The sequence below is a fragment of the Nansenia antarctica genome, assembly GCF_963989245.1.
Source record: "Nansenia antarctica genome assembly, chromosome: 7".
In the NCBI taxonomy this organism is placed as follows: Eukaryota; Metazoa; Chordata; class Actinopteri; order Argentiniformes; family Microstomatidae; genus Nansenia; species Nansenia antarctica.
Window position 1 is genome coordinate 37,270,186 of NC_137677.1, and position 8,211 is coordinate 37,278,396.

Consider the following 8,211-nt stretch of genomic DNA (forward strand, 5'->3'; position numbering starts at 1 on the left):
TTACATTCTCAGTACAATGTCAATTTTACAGTAATGATGAATACAGTACATTAATGTAGGAGGCCGTTAAAGACAAACATGGAGGCTTCCTGACCCGTCACATGTAGTCAGAGCTGAGTCATCATAAAGGCTGTCTCTTTTCATAACCACTGCATTCATTTCAATACATTGTTATCAATAAACATCAGTGTGATTATTCAAAGAATTATGTATCATTTAAAAATGTGTCTTTGCTTGAGAATAAGACAGAAGGAAACATACAAAACTGTTTTATTGTTACTTCACATAAAAGTTACGGGGACTTAAAACAGCATGAACACTGAACAGAGTGAATAAGAACAGAACACAGAACAGGAGACAGTTGTGTCAGAATGTTCTCAGCTCGGGCACGGTACTGCTGGCTCCCCCTGCTGGTGAGGGGGGCGAAGCCCGGCATGAAGAAGTGCAGGCGGGGGAAGTGTTATGATCAATAACTGTCCGCACCTTGGATAACAGTCAACACTTTATTCTCTTCACACATCGCTCTGCTTGCACTCCAACAACACGTTTCAACCGGGGTTACCCCACTAACTTCCGGTGCCTCTTAAAGGCGCAGTCCCACATACATAACATTTACCCCCCCCCCCCCCCCCACAGGAACCAGAAGAACACAATGAATAACACAACATTATAATTATCAAACTTTTTTTTTTTTTTTTTTTTTACCTTGATGAACTGGGTAGACTGCCAGTCACCAGCATAGCCATGTGGGTTATTCTGCCACTGAACAGGCTATGCACTAAACCTTACAATTGGGTTCACCAGTCCACGGTATAGTCTCTCAGGTGTGCTGGTCTGACCCAGGCACGGGCCGGACGAGCCTCTGGGCGAACCCCGGCCTCCACCAGTTCAGGTGGGAACTCAGCTGGACCCTGCGGTTGTTCTGGGTCTATGATGGGAGGCGATGCCACCTTCCGAAGCCGGCTTGCGTGCCACCGTGATCCGTCGTCCAGGCGAAACGAGGCTGGCCCCAGCTGAGCGGTGACCTTCATCGGCGCAGACCACAACGAGAGCAGCTTGTGGTCCCGGTTAGGGCGGCGAATCCTGACCCAGTCCCCCTCTGTGAAGGGAGGTGTTCTCACCCTCCGTCTCCTATCGAACCGCTGCTTCATCCGCCACTGTGCGTCTGCGACCCTGGCGCTCTGGCATGGTGCTGCTGCTGGCGTGGCGACCGCTGGGGCCCGCAGCCGATTCAGAGGAAGCTGCAGCTCACGGCCCATCATCAGGAGGGCTGGGGAGCTGCCGGTAGTTGAGTGCGGCGTTGCTCTGTAGTGAAGCAGGGTGCGGAGCAGCGCGGCTGAGAACGGCAGGCCATCTGCCAGGTGTGCTCTGACCCCATTCTTCAGAGTCTGGTTAAAACGCTCGACCCCCCCATTTGCCTCCGGGTGGTAGAACGCCGTATGTATGTGTTTGATCCCCCTTTCCTCCACGAAGACGGCAAACTCCGCTGAGACAAACTGCGGGCCATTATCAGTTGTGATGGCGTTTGGATTGCCCCACCGAGCAAACAGAGAGGAGAGGAAGTCAGTGACCACCCGAGCTGTTACGGACCCCGTGGCGACCACCTCTGGCCACTTTGAGTGGAGGTCGTAGGCCACTAGGAGGAAACGTTGGTGGCCATGAAGTTCGCCACATAATGTCCAGCTGGATGTGCTCCCAAGGCGTGGGTGGCCACTGCAAGGGCTGTAGGGGTGGTGAGGGTGGCGGGCCCGTCTTCCCACTGACCAGGCAGGCCGTGCACTCCTTCACCATCATCTCGATATCACGGTCTATGCCCGGCCACCACACCAAATCCCTGCAGCGCTGCTTCACCTTTACAATGCCCAGGTGGCCCTCGTGCGCCATGGCGAGGACGCGCGCCCTGAGGTCGCTGGGGATGAACGTGCGGAGCCCCCGGGCCACACAGACACTGTTCCAGCAGGTCAGTTCATTCCTGACCCGATGAAAAGGCGCCAGCTCCTCCGGCACTTTCGTGGGCCAACCCTCCCGGATGTAAGTGCGGAGATGGGAGAGCGTGGGGTCCTCTGTCGACGCGCGCTGAAGGTCCTCCAGGGAAACCATGGCCTGGAGTGGGAAGTGAAGCATGAGCACGAGCTCTGACTCCATCTCGTCTGGGCCCTTGTTGGGCAACGGGCCGGGGTTGGGGCCGCCGAGTGCTGGGACGGGGGTGGCTCGGGAGAGCAGGTCAGCCACAACATTTTCCCTGCCGGGGGTAAACAGTGTGGTGAAGTCATATGGTTGAAGCCTCTCCGACCAGCGGTAGATCCTCAGCGGCTTGTGGCCCGAAGTAGTGAGCAGGGCCGTGAGAGCCTGGTGGTCAGTTCGCAATGTAAAGTGTCGCCCGTACACATACATATGCCACCGCTCGCACGCCCAGACGCAGGCTAGCACCTCCCGCTCCCCCACCGAGTACTTTTGTTCAGCTGTGTTGAGGGACCGAGAGGCGAATGCCACCGGGCGTTCCGTGCCCCCCTGGATCTGGGACAGCACCGCCCCGATCGCCGTGTTGGATGCATCACACGTCACGAGTGTGGGGCTCGCCAGGTCAAAAAATGCCAGCACCGGCGGCGAGGTCAGCTGCTTCTTCAGTTGGTGAATAGCAGCAGAGCAGGCCGGAGTCCACTCCCAGACCGCTTCCTGTTTCAATAGTTCACGCAGTGGGGAGGTGGTCATGGAGTATCGGGGAAGGAAACGCAGGTAGTAGGCCGTCATCCCAAGAAACGAAGCCAGCTGAGCTGGGCAGGACGGCTCCGGCAGGCGCAGCACAGCCTCTACGTTAGAGTGTAGCGGGCTGAGTCCGTCGGCGGTCAGGCGGAACCCCACGAACTCGATGACCGGAGTGGCGAAGGTGCACTTTTCCCCATTTAGCGTGAGGTTGTGGCTGGCGAGGACGTCCAACACCCTCGCCAGGCGCTCGTCATGGACGTCCGGTGTCGCACCATGGACCACTATGTCGTCCAGGAAGACGACCACGCCCGGGATGCCGGCGAAGATGGTGGTCATGATCTTCTGGAAACAGCTGGGGGCTGAGCTGAGACCGAAGGGCATGCGGGTGTAGCGGAACACCCCGCCATGCGTCACGAAAGCTGTCAGGTTGCGGCTGTCGGGGTGCAGCGGAACCTGTAGGTAGCCTTGGCGAAGGTCAAGTTTCGAGAACACAGAGGAGCCGTAGAAATGTGCAGCCAGCTCCTCCACCGTGGGCAGCGGGTACCTGTCCGGGATCACTGCCTTGTTGACTGACCTGAGATCGATGCACGGACGCAGGCCCCCTGACTTTTTCTTTACCACCACCAGGTTCGAAATCCAGGGGGAGGCATCGACACGCTCGATGATGCCCACATCCGAGAGTTTCTGGAGCTCGGCGGTGACGTCGTCGCGTAGGGCGAGGGGCAGGTGGCGTATGGGCTGTATCACTGGATGCACCTCGGGCTTGAGGAGGGGCTGGTGGTTGAAGGCGGTGAGGCAGCCCAAACCGCTGAATAGAGCAGGCCAGCGTTGTTCCCACGGCGAGCCAACAGACAAGATGGCGGATCCAACATTGTCCATGAGGGTGAAACCCAGCTCGCAAAACAAATCAAAACCCCTGAGGTTAGAGCCCTGGTGAGACACCTGAAAGGTGAATGAGGGGAGGGCCTTAGTCCCGTAACGCACAGTGAAGGCGATTGTGCCCACCATGTCTATTTTGGAGTGCCCATAGCCATATAGGTCCTCGGCGTTGGCAGTGAGCGTTCGGAGTGGAAAGAGCCGCCGTACCGTGGCAGCGTTCATGAGCGACCTGGAGGCCCCCGTATCCACCAGCAGTGGGAGGCGAACCCCATCCATCTCAACAGTGCACCACTTAGCCGGTCGGGGGGTGGCAGTCACTGAATGGATGGTCGTCTGTGTGGGCCGTCCCGGTGTACCTTGTGGCCGTGGACTGTCTGTTGTGGGGGTAGAGCGGCAGACCCGGGCAAAATGGTTCTGCCTGCCACAGCGCTGACACTGCTGCCCCTTGGCAAGGCAGTTTGGGGCTCGGCTTTGGTGTGATGATGAGCCACAATTACCACAGGCCCGGCGTGTTGTCGTAAACATTATCCGTCGAAACATTATCCGCCGGAGCATTACATTCTGTGGAGCAGCAAAATGTCCATTGAGCAGTGTCACACAGTCCGCGTATCTCGGAGCGGGTCCGAGAGTCCGAAAAATCCGCTGTCCCTCGCTGCCCAGTGAGTGAATCAGCAGGGCTTTTCTTCGTTGGTCACTAGCACCGGCCAACCCGGCGGCTACTATGAATGTCTCGAAGGACTCACACCAGCGAATCCACGGGACCAGTGGATCGCCAGGCAGGGCGAGGAACGGGGGAAGAGGTGAGAGTAGAGAATCCATAATCCTCGTCGCCAATGTTATGATCAATAACTGTCCGCACCTTGGATAACAGTCAACACTTTATTCTCTTCACACATCGCTCTGCTTGCACTCCAACAACACGTTTCAACCGGGGTTACCCCACTAACTTCCGGTGCCTCTTAAAGGCGCAGTCCCACATACATAACAGGAAGGGCACCATGTTGACGGCTAGCTTACGCAGGTCGGCGTTCAGCTGGCCGAGACCAGGTGGTTTAGGTCTCCGTACGTGGGCGTGGTGAGCTTCAGCGTGCGGAAGCAGATGTCGTACAGGGCCTCGTTGTCGATGCAGTAGGTCTCGTCCGTGTTCTCCACCAGCTGGTGCACCGACAGGGTGGCGTTGTATGGCTCCACCACCGTGTCCGACACTTTGGGAGAGGGCACCACGCTGAAGATGGGATCCTGTCGGGGTATTCATCGCGGATCTTGCTGATCAGCAGGGTTCCCATGCCGGACCCCGTGCCCCCGCCCAGGGAGTGGGTCAGCTGGAAGCCCTGGAGACAGTCGCAGCTCTCCGCCTCCTTCCGCACCACGTCCAGGACCGAGTCCACCAGCTCCGCTCCCTCTGTGTAATGGCCTTTGGCCCAGTTGTTGCAGCACCACTCTGTCCTGTCAACAGTACAGAAGCACATGAAACTAAACTAAATGAGGCATTTTAAGAAATTAGGTAGAAGACAGTATTTTCTGTTGTTATTATTATTATTATTATTATATTATATGTTAAAAACATTTAACAATTTCTCCAGCTCAGCCTTCAACACAAACACTTGAAAAGTAATATTTGTTAAGCTACATCAAATGCAGATGCGAAAACCTATGAAATCTGTCCAAAGGGTCCTGAGCGAACAGAGTCCATAGTGCCCGGCTCCAGATCCACCAAGATGGCTCTGGGGACATATTTTCCTCCTGTTGGAACACAAATGTAATAGAATGAATCTCATAACGTTACATATGACTGTCACTAGTAGCAGCACACTACAGCTGTATAATAATAACAACCTTTATTTGTATAGCACTTTTCCTGCTAATGTTGCAGCTCAAAGTGCTTTAACATATCCACATAGCATAAAAATAACAATAGAACAATAGTCATAATAATTCAAAGTCAATAAAACACACAAAAGCAATCATATAAACTACATAATAAAACAAGAAAAAAACATACAATCCAAGGGGCATAGAACAAAGATAAACAAAATAACTAAGTCATATAAGAATGACTATATTAGATTTAAACAAGTAAATACAAATATATAGATTCATCAACTAACATTAAAAGATACATTTAGAAAAGAATAGTCATTTAAAGGCAATATAAAAAAGATGAGTTTTTATTATTTTTTCCACAGATCTCTGTGCATGTCACCCACCTGTGGCCTCGTTGTAGTAGACGTTGATCCTCTCTAGCTGCAGGTCGCTGTCCCCGTGGTAGGTCCCTGTGGGGTCATGCCGTGTTCATCACTGATCACCTCCCAGAACTGCAGCAGGTGAAGGAAGGGTTCATGTTGTTTCCATGGTTGCAGCCAGTGCAGCCATGCACGATAACGCTTCATAAGTTCATGGCAAAATTGTATTATTTCTTTCAGTTAATGAGCCGGGATGAGGCGGCAAATGAAGTAATAAATAATGCGCAACCTGATGTTGCTCTTTAATAAACACATAGGTGTATATTGGCTAGCAACTCAGCTAATGTTTACTGTTCGCAGTTAGTGGTTGAAGAAGCATCAGACAGATAGACAGCTAGCAGAACAGCCGTGCCTTTTTACCTACTAAAAGAGCCACCTAGGGGCCCTGTTTTAAAATCCCACCTTACCGTTACATTTCAACCAAAACAAGATGGTTGACGTTTCTAAAGGAGCCCAATTCTGATTTCCCACCTTACCGTTACATTACACTGTCTTTGTATTGAATTGGAACTCTGACTTTTTTCAGATACAGCAGTGGAGGCTGGTGACTTCCAGAATTGAGGAGGCCAATTTTTTTCCCGCTTGCTCGCTTCACTCGCGATGGAATGTTCCCTGTTCTTCTTATCTGTCTTTGTTAAAAATTATTAATTTGTGTTTGGCGGTACTGAAGGGATTGGGACACTCTCAGGATGGTGGATGAAGCAGCTTTTATTGCCTGCACAATGGGTCATCAAATAAACAAAACAATTGGCATGAATCTCTGGTCCGCCTGCAGCAGCTATTGTCCCTTCTGCTCAGGCTCACAACATTCACCACAACATACTACATACAATCAATGACATGTCAAAAGCACTCAAACACTATGTCAATCAGACACACAACATACAATTCAGAACAATACTTCATCCATTTCTAATATTTATCCTGCAGAACAGCACTCATACGCGTGTGGCGGAAAAGGTACTACACGGAGGGCAGGCCTCCTGTGCCCACCCATTTTCAGTGATTTGGCCAATCACATATTGCCATGAAAAAATGTGCATTACATTGACTTCTATGAGAAACCACTTTCCGACAGGAGGCCTGGCCTCCGTGTAGTACCTTTTTCCGCCACACGCGTGTATGAGTGCTGTTCTGCAGGATAAATATTAGAAATGGATGAAGTATTGTTCTGAATTGTATGTTGTGTGTCTGATAAAAAATATAATTATTGCTTTTTTAAATCTCTCTCTCTTCTCTCAAATTATTGGGGAGGCCAGGCCTCCTCCACCTCTATGGAGGAGCCTCCACTGAGATACAGTATGTGTTACCTGTAAATGAATTATAGCACAAGATTAAACCATAAACTAGATAACAATGAGTTCCAGAGCAATCTTTGAGTCCTGCATTTCATTTCAGTGTCCTCCATCCATCGCTTCTGCACAAATAAAGGTAAAGAAAATCCTGGTTAGTTAACCATGTATTGTGTAGTCATATTATAACTTGACAACTGAATAAACATTATAGCCAGTAAGTATTTTCTGTAAAGAAAGTTACGGTTACGAAATGAACCCATTTTTGGTTTCCAACCTTATCTACACAAGTCACTTCATATGTACTATATATACTTACTTAATTTGTACTCATCGTTGTCATGGTATGCTGAATTTCCACTCTGTTCATGCTCCTGGTACACATGTTCCTGGTACACATGCTTCTGGTACACATGTTCCTGGTACACACGCTCCTGGTACACACGCTCCTGGTACACACGCTCCTGGTACACATGCTCCTGGTACCCACGCTCCTGGTACACTCCTGGTACACATGTTCCTGGTACACATGCTTCTGGTACACATGTTCCTGGTACACACGCTCCTGGTACACACGCTCCTGGTACACACGCTCCTGGTACACACGCTCCTGGTACACACGCTCCTGGTACACTCCTGGTACACATGCTCCTGGTACACACGCTTCTGGTACACATGCTCCTGGTACAAATGTTCCTGGTACACATGCTCCTGGTACACATGCTCCTGGTACATATATAATTATATATAATATGAGGAGGGTAGTTAAGAGTTTAACTACTTTTCATTGTGAAATAGCTAGTTTGGTAAAGTATTCCCTGCAATTACGGCATTATTATATGATCTATAACACCACGGACATCCATATCCGTAACCACTATTGGCAGTATCCACGCCGCTGCCCCAAAACCCCCCTAGTGGGGCCCCGCCCCCTTCTAGCTTGAAATGGACTTCTAGCTGCCTCTCAACTGTCAGCAGCAATCATGAAGCTTCTAGCTGCCTCTCAACTGTCAGCAGCAATCATGAAGCGATCGCACATTTCTGGTCACCAAAAAAGAAAAAAGAAACGAGAAGACAATGAAAAACGACAC

General features: G+C 51.0%; 1 pseudogene across 1 annotated transcript; it reads right to left on the minus strand.

Moving 5' to 3' along the window:
* Window positions 1-302: 302 nt before the first annotated feature.
* On the minus strand, window positions 303-7,855 carry LOC308162569 (tubulin beta-4B chain-like; annotated as a pseudogene). Its single transcript has 7 exons — window positions 7,753-7,855; window positions 7,504-7,622; window positions 5,793-5,900; window positions 5,216-5,328; window positions 4,567-5,031; window positions 391-459; window positions 303-319 (listed from the first exon to the last, which is right to left on the minus strand). The product of its transcript is annotated as a tubulin beta-4B chain-like (transcript).
* Window positions 7,856-8,211: the final 356 nt, after the last annotated feature.